Raw genomic sequence first — 24,792 nt, forward strand, 5'->3', positions numbered from 1 at the left:
AGGATCATACAGTAAAAGAACAGGCAAACTCGGAAACAGTAGGTGGCATGGAGGTTGAACACGGCACCCAAATAATCCCAGAAGTAGGGGAAAAAAATACCTATATGGAACAAGTGGACTCAACCTCAGATTTAATGGCAACCGGATCAATAACACCGGATCTCTCCAAAATACAACAGTCTTTCGACTGTAACATTATCTCCCCAGACACCAGTACCAAGGATGGAATATCTCAAATGAAACACCAAAGGAGGATCGACAACATACAGATCAGTACTCCACAAAAATCAATAGATATAGAGGGCCATCTCGAAAATTCACCAGATCTTTCTATCTTTAAAACCACCGGCCTGATCAATCATTACACTCCAGTGTCTAAATCAATGTTTGTTTTACAAAACATCCTGGAATCAGTCCTCAACCATTTAGGTAACATATTGGAAAATTCTGATCAAACACTTGATGTACAAATTGGAATTCTAAAATTTTTGGTTGAGGAAAAAAAGAAGAAAGAACAAAATCGGTCAGTAACAACAACAAAAATAACAGGAACCTGTGGCAAATGCCAAGAGATAACTGGTGATGCCTTAAAAATAAAAAAGGACACTATACCGCCTCCCTCGAAAAAAGAAATTGCAACACAAACCGGGAAGAAATCATCTGGCGAAAGTGTGGGAAAGAAGAGAGACATCACCGTATATTCCCTCAGAAAACTCTTTAAAGAGCAAACTAACTTAGAACCACATCAACAATCTGTGACGTACTACCCAATATTTACAAAAAGCAAATCCAAATTAAACATGACCAATCCTGTAATACCTGATCCGGAAACAAACATTGGGTTAACTAGTGAAGATGCACAAGACTCAGAAAAAACAAAGAAGGAACAACGGCAACGAAAGATAAAAAAGAGAAAGGCGCTAAGAAGATTCAAAAAGAAGAAGGCCACAAAAATCAAATTTCAGATTATCACTCCTCTACTTAACGCCTCATCAGATCATGAAGGGAATCCAACACTGCCCCCAACACTGCCCCGACACCGAGTATGAAGCACCAGAAGATACAGGTGAAAACCAACAGTAAAAACCTTTACCGGTACTCTACATTAAATCCAAAGGCTACTGATTTCATACACAGCCCGGGAAGTGCAACTTTAAGAGGAACACTCGTAGGACATCCAGAATCACAGAGAAAAGAATCCCAAGTAGAGGAGATAAGATCCAACTACTTACAAATCACAGAGTTATTCCCTATTGATGAAGCTCCACTCAATCGTGGCCGAATCATTAACCTACTGCAACAGATCCAGCCGCTAAAATTTCGAGCGCAAAAAGAGATCAAACTAGTAATGTTTCCGGACAAAGCGAAAACAAAAATTGCAATTGTAGAATTCTGGTCCCCAGCCTTACCAGGAATTATCCTTAAGGAGAGCGAGATCCTCCACAAATGTGGCTATGACTTGATCCCAGTATTAAAAAATGAAGTCTACAATATGATGTATCCGCTCGAATCCTCTCAAAAAACGTACCAAACCATAAATAAAAAAACCTATCCCTTAGATCAATCAGCAGCAAATTTATTTGTTTCAGTAAAGAATGGCGAAAGGGAAATTTGGAGCAAAAGCACTCGCAGTAAGGAAACAACACAGCGGGATCAATCGTGGGACTGGATCACTGAGACCCTGAACAGTAACAAACAAACGAAGGACATTAGCTCTTCTGTTTAGCACAGGCTTAGTAATCTCCTCTTGGAATATAGCCGGAAAAACTAAAGAAAAAATGACAGAATTAGTAAAAAATTCTCCTGCTATTGTGGCCCTACAAGAAACCTGGAGTACACAAAATTTCGATATGGAGGGATACTTCATTTATGACATCCCTGCCCAGCGGGTCAAGCGGGGGCACGCGAAGGGTGGGATTGCAATTTTACTAAGTGAAGAGTATGACTGGGCCCAAGAAATAATTTCTACGAATTCTTATAATTTCAAATGTATTAAGGTTAGATGCAGGACAAATCTATCAGACTCCCAAAATAACGTACTAATCTTTAATGTATATATCCCGCCTGGAGCAAAAATGGATGGAATGATGACAGAGATCCTGGACGGCATAGATCAAATAATCGAAAGGCAAGATTATCCACCATTCATCATCATGGGGGACCTAAATGGAAAAGTTTCCAACAAAGAAATATCAAAATGGTCTAAATGGTATAAAGAAGAGGCGCTGGAAATTTCCACACCATTATTCCCCAATGGGAACAAGGCGGATCAAAGGGGAAAAATTCTACTAGCATCGCTCCCAACGCTAAATGGAACAATATTAAACTGGAATGTGGAAGGGGACATCCCCGCTTCAAATACGAGACAGGGGAATAATAGCAACACACTTTTGGATTATATGATATCCAGTCTCGACTTGTTTGGATCAGCCCTACAACTAAAAATAAACTTTGTTCATGGAAGCGATCACGCTATCCTACAGTTATCTACAGAGTGGAAAATACTTCCATGTTCACCTACTCAAATCATGTACAAGCATAGTACAGTCATGGTAAATCAAAACCAAAGGCGAATTTATTGGAACTCAGAGACACTTAATAAGATAACTAATACAATAGCCATCAACCAGCTTCTTCAAACAACACACTCTGTCAACCCAATAATGAATTATGAACTGATCATAAAAGAATTAACACAAAAATGCAGAAAAAGCTGACACAACCAAGACATACAAAGACTAAAAACAAACTTGATACTGGAACAAAGCTGCTAAATAAACTAATAAGAGCACAGTTTTTAGAAGCTTTACCATCTAGGCAAGCAGAAATTAACAAACTAAAGAACCAACAGAGGAGAGAAAAAGAAAAACACAAGAGAATAACCCAAGATCAAAAATGGGTGGAACTGCAGATAGCAGCAAAACAGAACAACCAACGTGCCTACTGGACCATAATAGCCAAAGAAACAGGCACGAAAAAAACATTACAAAGTATTCCTGTGCCCCCAAACGAATATCTCACTAATCTATACAAATTAAACAATAATTCAGAAACGGCCTATACGTTCTTTAGCAATTCAGAAACTGAAATCTCAAATACTGGAACATCCACTCCCCTCTCTATTGAGATACACATAAGAAGGGCGAGATCAACAGGAGCAACTGGCCCAGATCAAATCCCAATCAAAGTTCTCCAGATTGACCCTAAAGGGTGGAGTAGGATGCTTTCCCCCCTCTTTAACTACATTCTCAGCACTGGGGTAATCCCGAAGTCGTGGAAGGGGAGTATCATCATACCTATACATAAAAAGGGATCAAGACTGCAACCTGGTAACTACAGACAAATCGCTTTGCTGGATGCCACTGGAACGATCTTCACGGCGGAAGTCCTGGATCAACTTAAAAACTGGGCCTTCTCATCTGGACTGATCCCTAGATATCAAGCTGGCTTCAGACCAAAGCATTCAGTCATGGACAATATTGCTATCCTCCAAACTATCTTAGACAAATATGTGTCCACCAAATCTCAGGCTGTTTACGCAGCCTTCATCGACTTTTCGACTGCGTTTGATAGGGTGGACAGGAGAATACTCTGGGAAAAACTTAGTAAAATGGGTATCCCTGACCAGTTACTACGAATATTAATATCACTGCATACAGACACCTGGTGCCAGGTACAAATGGGGAGAGAAAAGGGCTTAACCAGCCCTATCTCGACCCACAATGGCCTCAAACAGGGATGTCTCCTTGCTCCTCTACTCTTCTCACTGTATCTCAGCGATATGGCTCAATGTCTTCAGCAAGCATGCAATTTTCCACCAAAAGTTGCCTCCCATAAAATACATACACTGTTATACGCAGACGATATTGTCATATTAGATTTAACACCATTTGGACTACAAAGCAATCTCCAGGCACTGAACAAATATACGGAGGAAAATTACTTAATCCCTAACATTACAAAAACAAAAATAGTTTCTTTTTCAGGAAAGAAAAAGAGTTCTAAATATAACTGGACCCTTGGTGGAGAAAAGGTGGAAGAAGTAAATGAATACACCTATTTAGGCAGAATCTTCACCAAGTCTCTACAAAATCGGCCACACACTGTGAACCTGACCAGGAAAGCTGACGTACATGCGGGAGCTCTTGCAAGACTCTATGCAGCATCAGGACACAGGCACTTCTCTTCTCTGCTCAAGGTATATAGTGTTAAGATACCGCCTGTACTGTCATATGCCTTGAAATATATTCCCATAAACCAGTGGAACTTCCTAGATCTAAAAGAAGGAAAATTATTACGGAGACTAATGAAGGTATCACAGGCCGTTCCTCTACAAGCTCTTCGCCTCGAGTTCTCATTAACCAGCTCCTATTCTCGAGGAATTGCTAATGTCATCAGGACAGAAACAATTGATAGTGATTCATCCAAACACGTTTTTAAGAAAAACATGTCAGTTGCCTTTAAGCTAGCGGAGATTAACATCGATCTGCTGCTAACTTGGACTCCATCCCAACTTAAACTCTTTTTGAAACATTTCACCTCAAGGCTAAGTTTTGATCTAGACTTTTTGCATTGTTCTAAATTATCTGCATATAAGAATTTCACTGAAACTATAACATACAAGAAAATTCAACAGTACATTGCTTTCAATCTAAATCATTCTGTCAGGAGAGCGATGGTTCTGTTCCGGTTCGGTATTTTACCAGTCAAAACTGTAACAGCCAAATGGCACTTAAAGGAAAACTCTAAATGTAATTTGTGTAATGGAGGAGAGCAAGATGTCGAGCATCTAATGTTTGCCTGTTTAAATCCAAAGGTGGTAACGGCAAGGAAGCGGTACTTGCAAGCCATACACATTAAATGTAGGATTAACTCAGCAAATGAACTGATCACTCTATGTAAATTCCCGCCAATTGAATTTGTCTGTCATAACCTTTATAAATTTTTAAAACCTTTTTTAACATTGTATTAGCACAAGAAATTTTACTGTTGTAAATAATCTGAATTTTATGTTTAAAATATTTGTGGTCCTCAGTTGAGTACCAAAGCAAATAAAAATAAAATAAACTTGAATAAACTTGGGATGCCAATCAAGATAACCCCATAAGGGGTACATTCGGATGGCAGATCTAAATGGGAGTATGGGTTCTTCATTACATGCTGGGTTCTAACGTGGTCGCTGCCCTGCAACGATCATTGAGCATTTAATTTGGCTATGGGTCCTTCACTTGCTAGACCCCCCCCTTGGATTTTTTGGGCCCGAAGAGTGGTTAATTGGCCCCAGTGCTACCGATATTCCCGGGCTGGGTCTAGGATGTGCAACAGTGACCCCTTCCTCGCGTTCCTCATCTACCAAACCATTTTTCCATCCCCCCAACGCAACTCTCCCTTCTGTACATATTGTTTTTGGGATTATTTTTTCTTCCAGTTTCTCTAGTCTATTTTGGATTAATGACAGTTTGTCCATTAGGGGCTGCAATAATGATGATACTAAGGCACCCAATTTCTGCAGATGTACTTCATGTACTTCATCTGTGTCCGTCAGATCCGTTATATTGACCTCCCCCCTCGGGACAGTTCCCGTCACGGCTGTATACTGAGGCAGTTCAATAATCGACTCATCCCTAGACGGTGAAGGGACCTGTTTACTTTGTTTGGAGGTCTTAGCTTTCTTGCCCTTCTGCTGTGTACCGCCCCGTGTGCAACCTCTTTTTCTCTTCCCCTCCTCCCTCCATGGTCACTAAAGCGCGGTGGTTGGGTTGTCCCTCAGCACCTGGATTGAACTGTCCTTGATGGAAAACAGAAAGGCCTTGAGAGCCAGTCAAAGGTAACACAACTCAAGTGGATTGATATTAGATTTATATGATGACGCTGCCCCCTGGGAGACTAGAAGCCTCTGATCTCCATATCAACCAGGTGACCTCCACAACCGAGAAATGATGCATCCGTCACAGCTGTGACTTGCAGAGGGGGGGGGAAAGGGTCTGCAGCAGGGAATACTGGCATCCATCATCCACCACTGGAGGTCTTGAGCCACCTCTGCTACACAGATCTCATCAGAAAGGCTTCCCAATGTTGGTCCCACTGCAGACGAAGGTTCAGTTTAAAGACCCAAGGATGCCACCAGCAGATGCATGCCGCTAACAGACCAAGCCGGCACTTTTGAGGTCAGCAATGTTGGTCTTGTGTTTTTTAATTCCAGCTTGTATTTTTGCCACAGCTAACTTGTTTAAACATACTCCATGGAGGTTTAAACTTTCAGCTTTCTTTATCAACATTTGTACTCTGTATGTATGGCCTCGCCAGCTTTCATTTCAAACTTCTGTAGCCTACAGGAGAATGCGTTCAAAGTATTATGACTATTGCATTTTCACTTACAGCAACTTTTTCCTCCAGCTTAACTACCAAATAATATAGATGAATGGGGCAGCCTACTCGAATCCTCTTCTTTCTCTTTGATTCAAGTGAATTAACATAACAAGCTGACCGACTGACACCTACAGGTCCACAATAAATAGTATGGGGCAGATTTATGATAACTGGCGCATCCCGAGGGATGCGCCAGTTATTTTGCGCCGCTGCTCCGCCACCCATGATGCACCGCATTTACAATGCGGCGCACCATGGGGCAAAAACGGCACAGATGCGTGACGCATCTGTGCCGTAAAGGTGGCGCATTGCTGGAGTTGCGTCGTAAGCGCGACGCAGCTGCAGCAAGGCTCGGGGGTGCCCCACCTTTACAATGCTGCGTCAAGACCTACGCCTGCTTCAAGCAGGCGCAGGGTTTTGACTCAGCATTGGCCTGAAAGTGACTGAGTACAATCTTACAGATTTCACTCAGCCACTTTTGCGAGGTGCACCTGCCCCTGAACGCCCACCCTGCGCCGGAACGCCCACAAGTGTCGCAGGGCTTTACAACGTGACGCATCTGCCTAGATGCGTCACGTTGTAAATGGGTCGTAGGGATGCTCCACGTTTACGCCACAGTTGCGTGACGCAAACGTGGCGCATTCCCAAAATAAATCTGCCCCTAAATATTTAGGGGCAGATTTATGTTAACTGGCGCATCCCGAGGGATGCGCCAGTTAACGTACGCCACAGCTACGCCATCCATGGTGCGCCGCATTTATAATGAGGCGCACCATGGTGCAAAAATGGCACAGATGCGTGACGCATCTGTGCCGGAAATGTGGCGCATTGCTGGAGTTGCGCCGCAAGCGCGACGCAGCTCCAGCAAGGCTCGGGGGTGACCCATCTACACAATGCTGCATCAAAACCTACGCCTGCTTCAAGCAGGTGCAGAGTTTTGACGCAGCATTGGCCAGAAAGTGACTGAGTGAAATCTCATAGATTTCACTCAGCCACTTTCAGGAGGCATTCCTGCGCAAGGAACGCACCCCCCTGCGCAGGAACGCCTCCTTATGGCGCAGGGCTTTACAACGTGACGCATCTCCTAGATGCGTCACGTTGTAAATAGGGTGTATTGTTTGCGCCGCAGTTGCGTCAAATAAAGTGACGCAATTGCGGCGCAAGGGCATCATAAATCTGCCCCAGAGTTTAGCTAATAGAGCAGGGGTCCCCAAACCGGTCCTGGAGGGCCGGATCCATGCCATATTTTTTAAATTACTACATGTATCTCAATGGGGATATCCAAAAAATCTGGCATGGATCCGGCCCTCCAGGACCGGTTTGGAGACCCCTGCAATAGAGGGTCTATTAATTATTATTGTTCTCGACCAGAGAGTATTCTTAATTACCATCCTGTGCCGGACAAGAACCCAAGCTCTTTAGGATGTAGCTTTAGCATGACATCAAGTACTAAGCTCATCAACGCAGAAGCACAGCATATGGAGGAGGGTGGTTCAAAACTGAACAAGTACTTCCTAAATCCACCGTCAAAAGTTCATATGCATTGTATAATGGCGCCACCCTGTGTCTATTTGAGGTTTCGACAAGTATAAATTGCTTGTGTTGGTATTGCTAATGCTTGTATCTATTTGTTGCAAGAGTTTATAGTGGTAAGACTGTTTGTTCCATAAAGAAACTCATGACATGAAATGTGTTTTTTTGTGAATAGTTTTATTTCAACAAAATAGGAAGACATCATCTGCCTCTCTCTGGCCAAACCTACTGTTCATTCAAAGGGGCTCAGAGTAAACTGGGACATTTAAAAGAGGCAAGTTAGAATTTAAGGGAACCCTTTTCTCTGGCCTGGTTAGGCCTTTCTTCTTCATCCTGATCATATGGCTCCGGGTGCTCACTATTGTTCAACAAAATGTTATAAGTATTGGGGGGTTTGGAAGGAGAATAAAGTAAAGCCTCGTGGTCGAGGGAAAATTTTTATTTTGCGTTTTTACTACGCCCTCTCCAGAAACCAGAGGAATAATTAATTCAGAGGAAGTTAAGTATCTTTTATTTATAACGTTCCCAATTGAAATTACCATTGTAATGCTAACATAAGCCACAAGTTCCTTCAAAGGAGCAATTTGACCAAGATTCTCTATTCGAAGTGTTCAACTAAACAGCAACACAAAATATACAAAAAAAATTACATTTACAGAAATAGTTTTACTGTACAAATTTGTGGATATTTTCAAATTGTACCCTAAACTGGAACTCATCCAAAGGTTAAAAAAAATCCAAATATGATTCATTTGACTTCTAAGGCTAGTGAGCTATAAATAGCAGCATACAATTGTAGGTGGCAAAGGAAGAGCGGGCAAGATGTATGTAGGTAAGCGTTTGCGATAACAAAATAGCAAATGTTTCTGATTCGCTATTTGGTAATCGCAAGCATCCATGTACAAATGTGTGGTTTACACATTTTGCAATTCCCAGTGGGTCGCTGATAGACAGACCTACCTCATGAATAGTACTGAGGTAGGTTTCAATGTGTGACCCATTGGGAATCAAAAAATCACAGGGATGTTGACCTGGTGGGGTCAACAGACCACCATGTCTGTGATTGCTTTTAAATAAAGCAACCTATTTTTTTTTAATGCAGCCCATTTTCCTTAAACAAAAAAGGGATGCCTTTCTTAAAGAAAAATTAAGTAGGCAGTGGTTCGTGGGACTACTGCCTGCTCTTAAAACATGTTTTAACAAATATTTACAAAGGGGAAGGGGTCCTTTAGGGGGCCCTTTTCCATTTACGAATGGGATACCACCTACTTGTAGTAGGCAGTAAAATGTGAATGATTTGCGACCTCATTTTGGTTGCAAAACATTCACACATGCCACTGTGACTCGGTATTAGGAAGGGATGCCTTAAACATACACCTTTTCCTAATACCAAATCACAAACCCCGTTTGAGATTCAATAACAGGTTACCGAATCACAAATGGGGATTTGCACATTTCAAAAAGCCTTTCTGCAAATCGGCCTATTTGCAAACACAAAAATGCTTTGTACATCTGTCCCTAAGAACTAAACACTTTCCACTGTCTTTGTGCAAAAGACATGCCATTGCCAAAAAATAATTTGTTTTCAAAGGATCCAATGACGTAACTTTAAATACAGCGAGGGTCAACTATGAATTAAGCATTTTATGAAACTTTTCCTGCTATAAATCTTTTAATGACCTTTTTGGAGCTTTCATTATAGAATGCCAAGGTTTTTTATTTTGGCTTTTTAAATTCCCAATTAGATAAGATGGCTTTATTGGCTAAAGCTTTGTTGTGAAATGATTAAATTAATTTAGCTTTAATGACTTTTAATATTAGGACAGAGTAGGCCCAGTTCATATTTTGACAAAGATTAGAATGGCTTAAATAAGAGATAAGAAATGGTGTTACAACCAGACGGTGCCTTCCCCTCTCATGAAGACTACTCTCAGGTAACTCAATCAATTTGTGCCCCCCTTGAAAGAACTGGCCTGGCTTTTGTTTCAATTTGCACTCCAATTCCACTGTCTTTCTTTAATCAGTGTTCACTTTCAGCTTGTTAGCTAGAAGTCTCAAGTGCATGCACCAGTATTGTCCTTTGGAGCCCTACTTTTGCTCCATTGAAATGATTGTGTCATCAATATATTGCAAACTTACCACATCTCGCCCCCCCCTCCCCCCCAGACTGGGCGGATATCAGTTGACAAAGCCCGATAATGTACCCTTGGTTGTAAAATACAGGTTGAACAGCAGGGGTGCAAGCACGCAACCATGGTTCAACCCTCTTTTTGCGTTTATGTGATGGGATAAAGTTATTTTCTGACACCGCTTGATTTGATTTGAATGCAGGTATTGGAAAACATGGCCTGTATGTTCCACAGCTTTAGGGGTGCAATCTCCATGGCGGATAGTTTTACCCAGAGAAGAGCCTGTCACTCCATCATCTATAACTTAAACGTCAATATAAAGCATGTTGTCACTCTATAGATGAGGTGCAAAAATTCTGGCACACAGTTAGGATGAGGAAGAAGTTTCTGTGTTTGATAATCTACACAGAGACAAGAATACAACAGGGGAGGGAGTGTGGTTTGGTCTGACCCAGGACCTGATTAATTAAAGTAGTCTGTCAAAGAGTCATCTGGTCTAGGATGCAGGAATAAATACAACTGATCTTCCTATTGCGCTGTGATTATATAACAAAACGTACCACACAAACGCAGATCTATTTGTGACCAACTGCATTTCCACCAAAACTAGAGCCTCAAAGTCTTTTCAGAGGCAAATTGATATTCAAGACAGTTTCCAGCAGGAGTAGGCCATGACATCCCCACACAAATGCCTTCTATTCTTTCTCTTCTCTCCAACATCTACATTCATTGTTCAATGTCTTGGCCAGCCATGTAGGACAGACCAGCAGCACACATTTGCATCGACCATAGTTAATGGGCACTAGGCATAACATTCTGTGTACCGAAGTGAGTGATTAATAAAAATCAATTACCTCACAAAGGTTTTCCTGTATTGTGAAGAACTGTTATCTATTTTGGTTTTTTTTTTTCTCAATCCAATCAAGGTGAGAAACGCTTACAGAACCACAGTTCTCATAAGTGTGGCCTCTAGTTCTGCACGTTACTCTGACGCCACACTTTAGGTGATATTGTCATAGTCATAGTCAAGATACTTTATTCGGTTTTACGAAATAGCAAACCATAAAAGCAATATTTCAACAATAAAAGGGACAATTATATAATTAAAAATATGTACATTTAAACTTGTACAAGTAGTAAAATAATTCATTTACATATTAATACAAAACAAGTTAAAAAGCTTTCATCCCAGATGTGATATTGTCTTTATAGCAAGAATTATTTTAAGATGCAGTGCAGTCACTAAACATTCACACCCATTGCCGATAAAAAATGTAATATAATAAGACAGCTTTCCTTAAAATGAGAATTTCCCTGGAAAATGTAAGAGCTCATACTAGGATTCTATACGCAAAAATATATTAAACTGATGTGAGGGTAGATCTAAACCCCAAAAATGGGATCGGGAATCACACACATGTCAGCAGAGTATTTATAAACACACTAGAAAGCACATTGATAAAGATATCATAAGGGTTAGAGAAGCCGAGAAGTCATTGGCCCTCATTCTTAGGGACTCACACATCCGAATTTAAGTGCAAACTCTAACTTGCTAACGAATCTGGATTCTGGCTTGGGTGCTAATTATGTACCTTATCTTTCTGCTTTAGATTTAGATTTGTTTTGATTTTAAATTACCTCTGTTAGTTCTTTTAACATCTCAGATGGCATGTTGAACCTTTTTTAGCCCTTGTTTTATTTGCTTTTAGAGGGTAATTGCCCTTGTGCTCCAGGGTGCCTTGTGAGAATTTATAAATGTTGTTTTGGCTCATTTTTCTAATATGTATTGTTTATATCTGTATTGTTTACTTTTATGCCTCTTTTGAGCCGAATGAAGTTTATTAACTTGACTTCACTGGTGTACCCTTCAGTGTCTGCCAGTACGAATTACAACCTGGTGAAAAACCTGGCACAAATCGTGCATTAAAATAGTGCACATTCCGAGTTTGCACCCCTCAGAACAATGGAAACACGTGCAGTTAGCACATTATACTGAAGTTGCACATATTATGCACCATGTAAATACCATAGTATTCCATATTGGTATTTACATGGGGAGCAATGTGCACCTAGAATTGCACGGACCTCACAATGAGGGTACCAGTAGATTTCACTGAGAATTATCAGTTTTATAACTTCCTGAAGTCTGCACCTTTGATTTACGAGTATTTTTTGGGGGGGATCTGTTTATTAACACGTGACCAATCATGTCGACGATATGCCTACTGAAACCCCATCGGCGTATAACGAAACCAGTATTGCCTTCACTATATCTGTACTGTATATATAAAATTCTTCTAATAAAATCTTTTGAAATAAAAAAAAATAGATTTTTCATTTTGTATATATGAATACAGAGCAAAATAACATCTGTGGTGGTACCATAGAGAACCAGTAGGTAGTCAAAAAAAATCCAGGTAAGAATTCAACGACATAGCAGCATAATTACGTCAATATGCATAAACAAAATCGGTAATAACTTGTAGCATATCCTGTCAGCCACAGAAGTTTTCTGTCTCCACCAGAAAACTGTACGATCACGCTATGGTGCATCATATTTGCAACAGTGCAACATGAAAAGAAATACAAAATCACATTTCGTAAGGCTTCACTCTGCCATCTCACATAAATCTGAGTCTAGAGTCAAACATGTTTGTCAAAAAACACCAAACATGAAAGAGATGGTAAGGGAAGCAAGAGCCTCAGCAAGGGAGGGAGGGAAACTAAAGTCCCTAGCATCCTAGAATAAAGTCCTATCAATTATCCTATAGGTGTACATCCAAACTGCTGGGAGAAGTAATCATCTAGTAAAGGGGGGCAGAGGTCCCAGCCACATATCAATGCACAGTTTTGGACATGGGTTTGTTCAGGGCGACCTCACTAGTCAGCAAGAAGAGCTGCACCCTCGACTTACAATACTAGGTGGCACATGGAATAAGTTTTTCTATGGGCTATATAAGGGTTTTAAAGTAGGAAAGTTAGTCAGAAACATTTAGGCTTGCTTGGGATCTAGAAAGCCTAGTCTTCCTTTCACAAAAGCGTCATGACCTCTCCCCAGTGGAAGAACATCAGGACCAGGACCAGCAGATAAGTTCTAATCAAAATAAGCAGGTCAGAAAATACAGCTCTTTTTTTCAAAAAGTAAACTAGAATTAAACACTTGGCACGGTAAAAGGCGAAGTAATGAAAGTAAAAATGAATAGATAGAAACAAGGATCATCACTAAAGGGGACTACCTCAGTATGCCATTCCTTCACAATTCATTACTTCTAAAGTTTGAGTTTTCAATAAAAAAATAAGAAGAAATATTCCCAAAAAGTTGACTGGAGGGGGAAAAAGACAGGACGAAACAAGAAAAAATGTGCTATGGGTGGGCGTGGGCCTTATTCGCATGAAAAAAAACAAAAATATCAGGAAACCCAAAGGAGAAGGGGGATAAAAAACGATCTTTAACAAAGTCACTAAGGCTGGTCTATATTGAAATTACCAATTCTTGTTTTCATCGGCCTGAACAAACTCCAAAATGGCTGCCTGTACAGTACATACAGGCGCATGGATGAGCTTTTGTAATGTAGTAAAGTAATTATTTTGGCATTTTTAATTTAGTTTTTCAACATTCAACATGGCCATAAGGCACGTGAAAAGAAGAATGAGGCCCCGGTGGCAGTGTGCAGCAAGCAGGCCTTGGGGGGGAAATAAATAATTTAAATACCTAAACAGTAAAAAACACTGTGCAGGAAGGAAAGTGGAAACTAACATTAGACATGGAAGCAAGCGGCCTGGCAAGACTGTGCCACTGCTGTGCACGTGCAAAAAAAAAAACTATTTCTACACGCTCAGGCAAACAACAGGTCTGTCCTTTTGGTTTTCCCAAGGAAGTCTTATTGACTTTACTAATGATTTTTACTGATGATACTCAGCATCGGCAAAAAAACATAATTTGTTTGCTGATGCTGAGCAGCATTGGCAACAAAAAGCACACGAAAAAAGCACAATGAAATGCACATTCATCATCATATATGGGCTTGTATGTGTCATGATGCTATGCGGCACAGCGTGATGAGGTATATGCAGGTATGCCTCACCAAAGCCTGATGCGGGTGCTATTTTTTTAATTTACCTTTCCAAGATGGCAGACACCAATCTTGGCGCCATAAATAAAAAAAAGTCAAATGTGCAATAAAGGGAACTTTCCAAAAAGGAGTGTCTAAGCAGCAAATTACAGGGTCCTCCAAAAGTGAAAATTTATATTTTTTTATAGATGCAGTAAGATGGGGTGGTAGGCAACAATAGAGCAGGTGGACCGCAAGGGGAAAGTAAAATCCACAAAGGAGGAGATTGATAGGGAACATGGAAACAGAGGAGTTAGGAGGGACAAACATTATTAAAAATGACAAAAAGTCAAAGAGGGATGGGGAGAGAATCTATGAACGAGTTTGCGGGCAAGGCAACAAAGAGTACACTGGGATGTGAGAGGGAAAGCAGTACCTGCAGAAAGAGTAAGAAAACACATGCTCTCATATGGAGAGTGATGTAGCGGTAACTGCATTTTATTTCTAGGCGTGCATTATAATCACACATGTAGAGTGCACCCGTATTTAATCCTTTGTCGTGTTAACATGAAGTGTTAGGATCTTGAAATGTGATGTGTTTAGGCCATTGAATAGGAACATGAAGCATTAGTGTAGCAAGTGAATGTAACTAGCAGAAAACATGAACGTGAAGACCTTGTGTTGTGCAACTGACAATCATTAATTTATTAAATGTGTTTATTAATGTGTCATTTTACGTGTAGGTAGGGATATTAACTTGAGCGTTCCTTAATTTTATATCTGATTTCGTAAAGCTCACATGCCATTTTCTTATGTTGGCTGGAAATGTATTTTTCCCTAGAAGCTCTTGCTTTAGAATTAATAGTTGAATTTCATGTGTGCTGTGGATTTTGTTCTGTCTCACGTTTTGCATTGCAGGTGAAAGAAGCGTTCATGTTAGCTAGAATAATGTCTTTGTTTTACTAGTCAGGCAAGGAGGGAAAAAGTTACATCGATCGGTCTGAATCGATAAGAGAAAGCCATTGTCCTTCGCACAGGAGAAAGCTTTTAAACCAAGGGCAAAAATGGTGAGAAGAAGAACATCGCTATCGCATACAAAATTACCTTTAGGATGATGTCCAGTATGGATGGCATGACCCACTTGGACTCTTGGGAAGGATACCTGTAATATTGGGATGTTGAAAGTAGGGAAAATGCCCCCTTCTGTTTCTGCCCTCGGAGAGAGAGCATCTCAGAATGAGCTATGTCTCAATAGCTTTCTGCTATTGGACCCATCAATGGTGGAGAGATTTCTTAAGAAGACTCCACATGCTGGCACCTTTTATCTTTTGTCCCTGCAGATGCTTTAGTAGGGATGTTATTTTAGTGCTAGTGTAAGGAAAGATTGATGCTTTATTTCCATCAACACTCGATGCAGGGAAATTTAGACTCATGCTTTCGGATGCTCTGCATCCTATTACTTGAAATATTTGTTTTGTTTATGCTATACCCCTTACACTGGATTCTCTTGTTTTGAGGTGTCTTTATGTCCAGTTCTTTTTGGCTTTGTAATGAATTAACAAGCGTTACATAGTTGTCTGTGGTTACCATGTGTCCAGAGACATTCCTGTTGAATTGATTGGCATTAATAAGGACTGTCTCCCCTCTACGCTTACATGATGGTAAAAAGAACCATCGGATTGTGATTCTAGGACCACTGCAGAACTTATAGGCCCAACTCTTTCAAGTGCCAGCAATAAAACACGTACAATCCCAAAGAGTGCTAAAAGAAAAAGTAGTTCCTTGTATGTGAGTAGTGGAAGGATATAACATTATCTAACCAAAAGTATAGTAGAGAAGTTATACTCCAGGGGAGGGACAAACAAAACTAGGGTATAGAAAATCATTGATTAAAATGCACAAAAATTAGACTGATGAGGTCGGAAGCAATGGAGGAGGAAATGAGCGGACTGGAAGCAGTGTCCGTCTGCCAGACCCTCACAAAAACAACTAAATACATTTCAAAGAAATGTAGAAAAAAAAAATAAACTGGGTATGGGGCAGGGTGGAAGAGCAATGAACGAGCAAAGCATGTGGGATAGCAGATGGAAGAGAGAGGGAGTAAAGAAATAAGCAACTAAAAAGTAGTTGTCTTACATCAGCAGTGGAATGTTGACGGAAGTATCCCATCAAAAGCAATGTAAACAAGAAATGCACCAGGGGCAGGAAAACACAAGAAAAGAGAAAAAATGCACTGAATAACGAGCAGGGACACAACGTCCACTCTATAAATTGCAATGCATGACAACAGAGTCATAAAAATGCAAGGACATAGGAAAAAACATGGACATTGTGGGGGGTAATGGGGGAAGGAAAAAAATAGAATGGGAGGAGGAAAAAAAATAACCACAGCAGAGAAAAAACAAAGTGTTTGTGTCACACGTATGAACAATTTGAAAATAATCTCTCTATAAGACTAAGCCATGAATTCATTAAATGTGCTTACCAAAAGGTGGACGAGTCACTGGCATACTTTTTGCACGAGACATAATCAGGCATCAGTCTGGTCACATATCTGCATTTATGGAAGCAAGAATATGCCTATTAGAGCTGCGTTTCAGCAGATTTCACACAGTCTGTTAACAGTAAGCTTCGTTAAAGCATATTAGACACTTGTCCCCGATCCATAGAGAAATGAGGCAAGAATTAGACTGAACAAGCATTGGCAAAGCCAATAGGGTTAGGCTATGAGACCTGTTGCTTCTGCCAATGTTTTTTAACCATACTGTCCAGCCTCACGGCTGTGGTGCGGCATGGCTAAAAAAAGGCAAGATGACACTGCAGCAGTGTCATTTCATAGGTGCACATGTGTTCAACACACATGCGTACACCTACAAAATGACACAGGCAATTTTTTAGGTCTCGCCTTTACCATTCCGGGGAGAATTCAAGTCGGCAAAATCCACTTCAAACCACGGGCTTTCAGTCGCGGTTTTCTTTAAGTTCACGTGAATCACATGATTAAACATGCACGCGCATCGGCAGCATTTCTCCTGCAGGCTCGCAAAAGGCTCTCCTCCCTCCCCACATCAAAGGCATCAATCACCCTCCCACAGGCTTCCCCAGCACTGCCCCACCCCCTGCTTCACAGCCAGCCCATCTGTTCCCTGCCAGACCTCTCACACCTCCGTCACAGCATGCCTGTGTACTTCAAAGGCTTATCACTTCACACGGCCGGCCGCAGGCCGTGCAACCAGAGCACTTCAGTTGGTGTGCAGCCCCCCTCCCAGCACTGCCTTGTTACTCTCGGCAGCCGTGAGTCCCTAAACACTTTTTATATTTAATTAGCAGCAGCAGCATTTCTCCTGCGCCAGGCCACATCAAAGGCTCTGTGCCACTTTCACCCACACGGCAACACTTACAGACACGCAACGCCACTCACACCCACGCAAGCCCACTATAATCCACTCAACACCACACTCACCCATGCAACGCCACTCACTCACGCAAAGCCACTCACACCCACGCAGTGCCACTTTTACCCACACAGCATCACTTTCAGACATGCAACGCCACTCACACCCACGCAAGCTCACTATCACCCACGCAATGCCACACTCACCTAAGCAACGCCATTCACCCAAGCAACACCACTCACACACGCAACACAACTCACCCACGCAACCCCACTCATCCACACAACCCCACTCATCCACGCAGAGCCACTCATCCACGCAACGCCACTCATCCACGCAACGCCACTCATCCACGCAACGCCACTCATCCACGCAACGCCACTCATCCACGCAACGCCACTCATCCACGCAACACCACTCACACATGCAACGCCACTCACACACGCAACGCCACTCACACACGCAACGCCACTCACACACGCAACGCCTCTCACACATGCAACGCCACTCACTCACGCAACGCCACTCACCCATGCAACGCCACTCACCCACGCAACGCCGCTCATCCACGCAACGCCGCTCACACACGCAACGCCGCTCACACACGCAATGCCACTCACACACGCAACGCCACTCACACATGCAACACCACTCACACATGCAACGCCACTCACACATGCAATGCCACTCACATATGCAACGCCACTCACCCACGCAATGCCACTCACCCACGCAACGCCACTCACCCATGCAACGCCACTCACACACGCAACGCCGCTCACCCACGCAACTCCGCTCACCCACGCAACGCCGCTCACCCACGCAACGCCGCTCACCCACGCAATGCCGCTCACCCACACAACGCCGCTCACCCACGCAACGCCACTCACCCACGCAACGCCGCTCACACACGCAACGCCGCTCACACACGCAACGCCGCTCACACATGCAACGCCACTCACACACGCAATGCCACTCACACACGCAACGCCACTCACACATGCAACGCCACTCACACACGCAACGCCACTCACACACGCAACGCCACTCACACACGCAACGCCACTCACATACGCAACGCCACTCACCCACGCAATGCCACTCACCCACGCAACGCCACTCACCCACGCAACGCCACTCACCCACGCAACGCCACTCACCCACGCAACGCCACTCAACCACGCAATGCCACTCACCCACGCAACGCCACTCACCCACGCAACGCCACTCACACACGCAACACCACTCACACACACAACGCCACTCACACACGCAACGCCACTCACACACGCACGCAACGCCACTCACACACGCAAATCCACTCACACCCACGCAGTGACACTTTTACCCACACAGCACCACTTTCAGACACACAACGCCACTCACACCCACGCAAGCCCACTCTCACACACGCAACGCCACTCTCACCCATGCAATGCCACTCACACATGCAACGCCACTCACACATGCAACGCCACTCACACATGCAACGCCACTCACACATGCAACGCCACTCACACACGCAACGCCACTCACAAACGCAACGCCACTCACACACGCAACGCCACTCACACATGCAAATCCACTCACACCCACGCAGTGCCACTTTTACCCACACAGCACCACTTTCAGACACACAACGCCACTCACACCCACGCAAGCCCACCCTCACACACGCAACGCCACTCTCATCCATGCAATGCCACTCACCCACGCAACGCAACTCACACACGCAACGCCACTCACCCACGCAACGCAACTCACCCACGCAACAACACTCACACATGCAACGCCACTCACCCACGCAACGCAACTCACTCAAAGTCACTCACGCACACGCAGTGCCACTTTCACCCACACTGTGCAGTGCACAATAGGTCTCGCAGTAGGAAAGTTGGAGCTATTGGTTTTGTAATGACAAAGCCCTTTATGTTTTTAAAATGAAAACAAAAATAAAAGGCATTGTTATTTGCAATTGTAATAGCTCCAACTTTCCTACTGCGAGACCTATTGGCAACGCCAGTGCTTGTTTTTACTGAGAGGGATGGGAAGATTAAAAGAAAATATCGCAAAAAAAAGTTAAACAGTTGAGCCAGTTGAGAATGAGCTGGGGAAGGGGTTATGGTGAAGCAACACGGCGGGCAGTGGTAGAAGCAACCCTGCATGTAGGGGAGAAGCAAAACAAGGGAGAGAATATGAGGCAAAGAGAAGAACAGGGGTGAAAGAGAGCAAGGTGGAGCATGGAGGAGGTGAGAGAGAGCCACACCAGGTCAGGTGGTGAAAAAGAAGCACATGAGCAATAGCGAGCAACATGGGGGATAGAAAAGCACACAAGAGAGACAGCTGCAAAATGCATGCACTCTTATGGAGTGCTTGAACAAAAAGAAAATAGTCTGAAGGAGGTTTTTGCCTCTGTTGTAGTTTCACTAAGATTTCTGGCGTGAAACAAACAACGAACACTTGTATATGCCAGATGAATTAGATCATAAAAAGAAGACCATGACTTTCGACTAGAAAGGAAGAATTAATCAGCGGCAGCCAAATAAAAAACTGACCAGACCATAGGTCTATCTCCAGATACAATAGTTGCCACTGAAATCAACCCAGTCTCATCCTCTTACTAAACACTGTTCAAGTGAATTACCCAAGTAAAGTTGGGTGCCATTGAGCCATTCTTGGGGATGAATGTGCTCGGTACAAATAGTTGTGTTATGTTGTGTTGTGTTCTGTTCTGTTGTGTTAAGAAGAAGTGTGGATCCATGTCCTGCCAATGGACCTGGTGGGAAAGCACGAGTAATCAATGAACAACTAAATGTTGTGATAAACGTATTCTCTGCATCAAAGGCTCCAGCCGCAGATTCACTCCCAGCTTGGATCTGTTTGATGTTATTGAGATAAGAATCCCTCATCTTTGGTCAACAGGTTTACTTGATAATTTACTGTAAACCAAAGGTGAATGAGTCCTGGCGGGGTCCTCGTTGTAGCCTCTACCATTCCACTGCTGAAGAGGGCCTATGATGCGTCCAACAGGATCAAAAAGGAACATAGCGCCGGACAGCCTTCGCTATCGCTTTAAAATAAAACATTACATTACAAAGTATGAGACAAAAAGAGGTCATAGTGAGGCATATGTGGGAAACCACTGCAGAGCAACCATACAAAAACTGTTGGAGATTTGTGTTATGACGTATTTATAAAGCACATAGGGGCGGCTCCTGCGTAATGCCTGAGGAGCGTCGCGCTACAGCCCGTGCCAGCAGAGAATAAATAAAATTATAATTACACAATGATATTATCATTTCATTTATGTTGTCTGAGCCCCGCAATACAATAGGTACAGGGCGGGGCAGGGCTGGGCATTTCAGGAAGGAGGAGTAGTTTTCTCTCATAAGTGTGCATGTGTGTTTGGCCGGCCATCCTAGACTGGCCAAACACATATGCACACTTATGTTTCTCCAACTGCCTGTGTTTCACAGCCGGGTTGGAGAAAGCCACAGGCTCCAGTTCACCATCTGAGCGGCAAATGAGGCCACTAAGACCAATCCTGGCACTGCTCTCACGTGAGAGCAACATTTGGATTGGGTGTGGAGCCTGTGTCCTGAGGGTCCATCCACTTCCGGCCGGTCAACAAGAGGAGCCACAAGGCGGGCGTCAGCGGAGCAGAGCAGCAGGTAAGTCTTTTTTTTTTAGTTATATTTTATTTCTCTCGCCCCCTGCCCAACCTGTCGCACTCTCCACCATTAAGCCGCCCTACCACTTTATGTAGGCGGTCGGTGGCTACCACTGAAAGCACAGCCACCAGACAAGGGTTTTCTAGGGGGGGTGGCATCTGTAGCTACTCTTCGGGACTCAAAGGTGCTCTCAAATGAGCCTGGACCACAGTACTAAGCAGTAAAAGACGAGTAGTCCTCAGACTGGACCTTTCTTGGGAGCGTGAGTACATACTACTCCAAAGATCCAAGTCTTATAAATAAGGCGGGTGGTTCTCTCTTCTCTGGTTAAGAACCAAAAATAGCTTCCTGGTGGGGCCCAGGCCTTCTCCAAGTTCTTTTTGATATCTTCTGCAAGACCAAGAACAGGCTGCAGACACATTTTGTTGTTCTGTGTAAATTCATAAGTAGTAGCCTGAATAAGACTGGTTTCACAGATTCTAAGAGGCCGCACTGCAGAGGCTAACATAACTAACTGAATGATGTACTGATAGACAAAGTAGCGCCTGGAAAAGCCATCTCAAATAGTTCCCACATATTGCAAACAAGCTGTTTCAACTATTTTCCCTCACACATCCAGCTCGAACGCTGGCCTCGAAAGAACCTGTATAAGAGGCTTCCATTTACTTCTCTTGGATCGTTTATCTGTTTAGAAGAATCAAATGCGGACAAACCAATGCACGAAATACAGATGTTTCTCAAGAAAACTTTTTATCGTGTTTTTAACAGAAGCACAAGAGCATTAACGAGACTGTGTAGATCCAGGAATGAATATCAAACGAGCTGCATGTGCACTCATTTTGCATGAAACTTTACGTAACAATTTAAGATTATAGTACGACAGCATTGGTAAGGACAGAAAGTGCAGTTGACTACAAAATCAGGTTTGTGAGCTAGAAGACTTTATCAGACTTCACACACAATTTACCAACCGGCAAATAAAAAGTTTTGACACAAGTTTATTTTAATTTTTTTAACTGGGCACACCACAGTGGGTATCACACACTTTGTGATGGAGCCCTTTATATTGCATTGTAAAATCATTCATAAGAAGAATATCAAACTTTAGGATGAGGAACGTTCTATATCCTTCATCCTCACATAGTGTGCGCCTACAGGGGAGCTTCCCCCTGCACTGACGAGATAAATTCGACTTCACTCTAAGTTAGCCTGAGTGTAGCTGAGGCACGAGGGAAAAAACAAAACTTGCGTGAATAGGGTTTTTGTACACAAGTTTAGGGTTGCTTTGATCTGCGCTGTTCACCTTGTAGGGGTCGATATGCTACACACATTAACTCACTGTGACAACACTTGTTCACATTGTAAATGAATGCAAGTAACACAATCATGTTCCTTGTGTTTGTTCTAATTCTACAGGCAAGTGTTCCTGAATTGGGAAAACATCTCTGGTATGAGAGTATTAGGCCTCCTTGATATGGACAATATGTGTGATTAAGTAGGTGGGATTAAGTGGGTAGAGAAGTATAGTGGCCATGAGGAAAGTTGTAGACCCTTGACCCCTACGGACTGTACATCCGGTCGAAACATGTTGACTACCTTTTAGGAGTAACTGAACCTTAGCAGTTCAATGTTTGCCCCTCGCCCACCCCTTCGTTTTCAATTATTTCCAAAGATCCCATTTTAGATAGGAAAAATCCTTTGGCATACCCTTGAGATATTTGTATCTGTCCCCTGCACTATTCCAGTAAAACACTAATCTAAGAACTCCCTCCATAGGTTGAGTCTACCAGAGTGGTATTTACCTACTCTGGTGAGGTTAAGTTACCTATTATTAAACATGCCAAGATACACTGAGGCTATCCTCCCAGAATCATCCATTTTGTTCTGGAAATGTGTATGTCTTTGTATTGGTTTAAAAGTAAGCAGTTTCTGCCAGGGTAGTAGATGTGTACACAAGGAGAGTGTACTTGGTTGTTTCCTCATTCCATTTGTGTATTGATTTGTTCAGCAGCAGACAGTGTCCCTGACTCGTGAAGAAAGAGACGGAGACGGATGGCGTTAATCCCTGTTGTGCAACATTGACCGTACAATCAAGGCGCAACTTATTCCGCCCGCCTTCACATAACCAAACGCTGGGTTGTGGATCCCGCCACGTGTAAAAATTCACTCCCCTCTGAACAATAGGCTGTGCTGAATGAGAAGCCTATTTCGACCTCTTAGAAAACGAGCACCTTTGAGCTACGTGGTCCTGACGAGATTTCCCTTAAATCAAGGGTCATCGAAACGCGTAGACCTTCTTTCTACAGCATTAGGATCATAACAAAAAAACAAAATCTTGTAAAAATTTAAAGTTGTTCCTATGCTATGTGGTACTAAGTTGTATTGTAAATAACTTTTTTGTATTAACCGATGTATAGCTTTTTTCATGTTGCGTGTAGGTAGTATGGTTGAGTGAATGACTGAGTCCTTGTATGAGAGAAATTTGAGTGAGGTAGGCAATGTTTTTGAATTCTTATGAAATCTTTTCGAAATATGTTTTGTTGAAATTTGAAGATTAAACTGATTCATTCTGGACTAAAAAAGCGTCCTGAGGTTTACTGTTCATTTCAGTAGATCAAGTGGTCACTAGCAGCCCCTTAGAAGTAAGTGGCAATATTGGTGCTCGTTTTGATGTTTTTTAAATGGCCTGGTCCTGTTAGTTCCCTAGTGCCTTTTGGGTCAGGGTCTTTGATCTAACCCTGTATACAGGCATTCATAGAACTCATGATTTCAAGGTTGGATTGTTGACCTTTATACCTCCATTATCAGTTGCTCAGACCTGGTACATTGTGTTACCTTTCCTGCTGGGCAAGCATCAAATTGTCCTGCTACACCAGCCAAGTCCCATTATCATCACTGTTGTGTACTATAGTTTTTGTTATTCTTTTATGTTTATGACATTCATGCCATGCTCACATTTTTCAACGTCGTCATTCTTTTATTATGATATAATTGCTTGTCAAATTAATGGGTGCTACTTGATCTCTTTAATGTCACCGGTTTTGAGGTCTCAGCTAGACAGCGCTTGCGCTGTCTCTTGGAGGCACGTTGTATATACTTTGTGGGCTTCTGCCCGCCCATAGGCTTATCATTTGCTGGCTTTATCTTCACTCTCATATTCTTTCTCCCCATTTGTCCATGGCATGCATGCCTCTTCCTCTGTTTAGCCCTTCCTAAGAGCAGCGACCAATTACTAGTTCAATCCACTGGTCCCATTTTAGCATCTATTTAGGAACTCATTTTTTCTTTGTTGAAAAAAATTCACACGATCGGTTCTGTTTTCTCTTGGTACTTTTAACTCTCACTCCGAGCTCCACTCCTGTAAACAGGCCTGTAAATCTTGTTCTTATCTCTTCACATTTGCAGAGAATTCAAAGACCAAGATCAAATGTCAGAAGCTGTTTTCAGCGGGTGCCTGTTCCGTGGCCCCAACCTCATTGATGCTTGTTTATTGTGCTAAGAGTCCTTCACACGAGTGCTCATGTTTTCGCTCCGACCTCCTTTTCCGTTAGAGGATTTTTAATTTTTCATTAATGTCCTGGTGTCCACCCTCCCCACTCCCTCATCGTGGCTTGTAATTTGATTGTCAAAGCATTGGTATTGG

The sequence above is a fragment of the Lissotriton vulgaris genome, chromosome 6 (genome assembly GCF_964263255.1).
Source record: "Lissotriton vulgaris chromosome 6, aLisVul1.2, whole genome shotgun sequence".
Classification (NCBI taxonomy): domain Eukaryota; kingdom Metazoa; phylum Chordata; class Amphibia; order Caudata; family Salamandridae; genus Lissotriton; species Lissotriton vulgaris.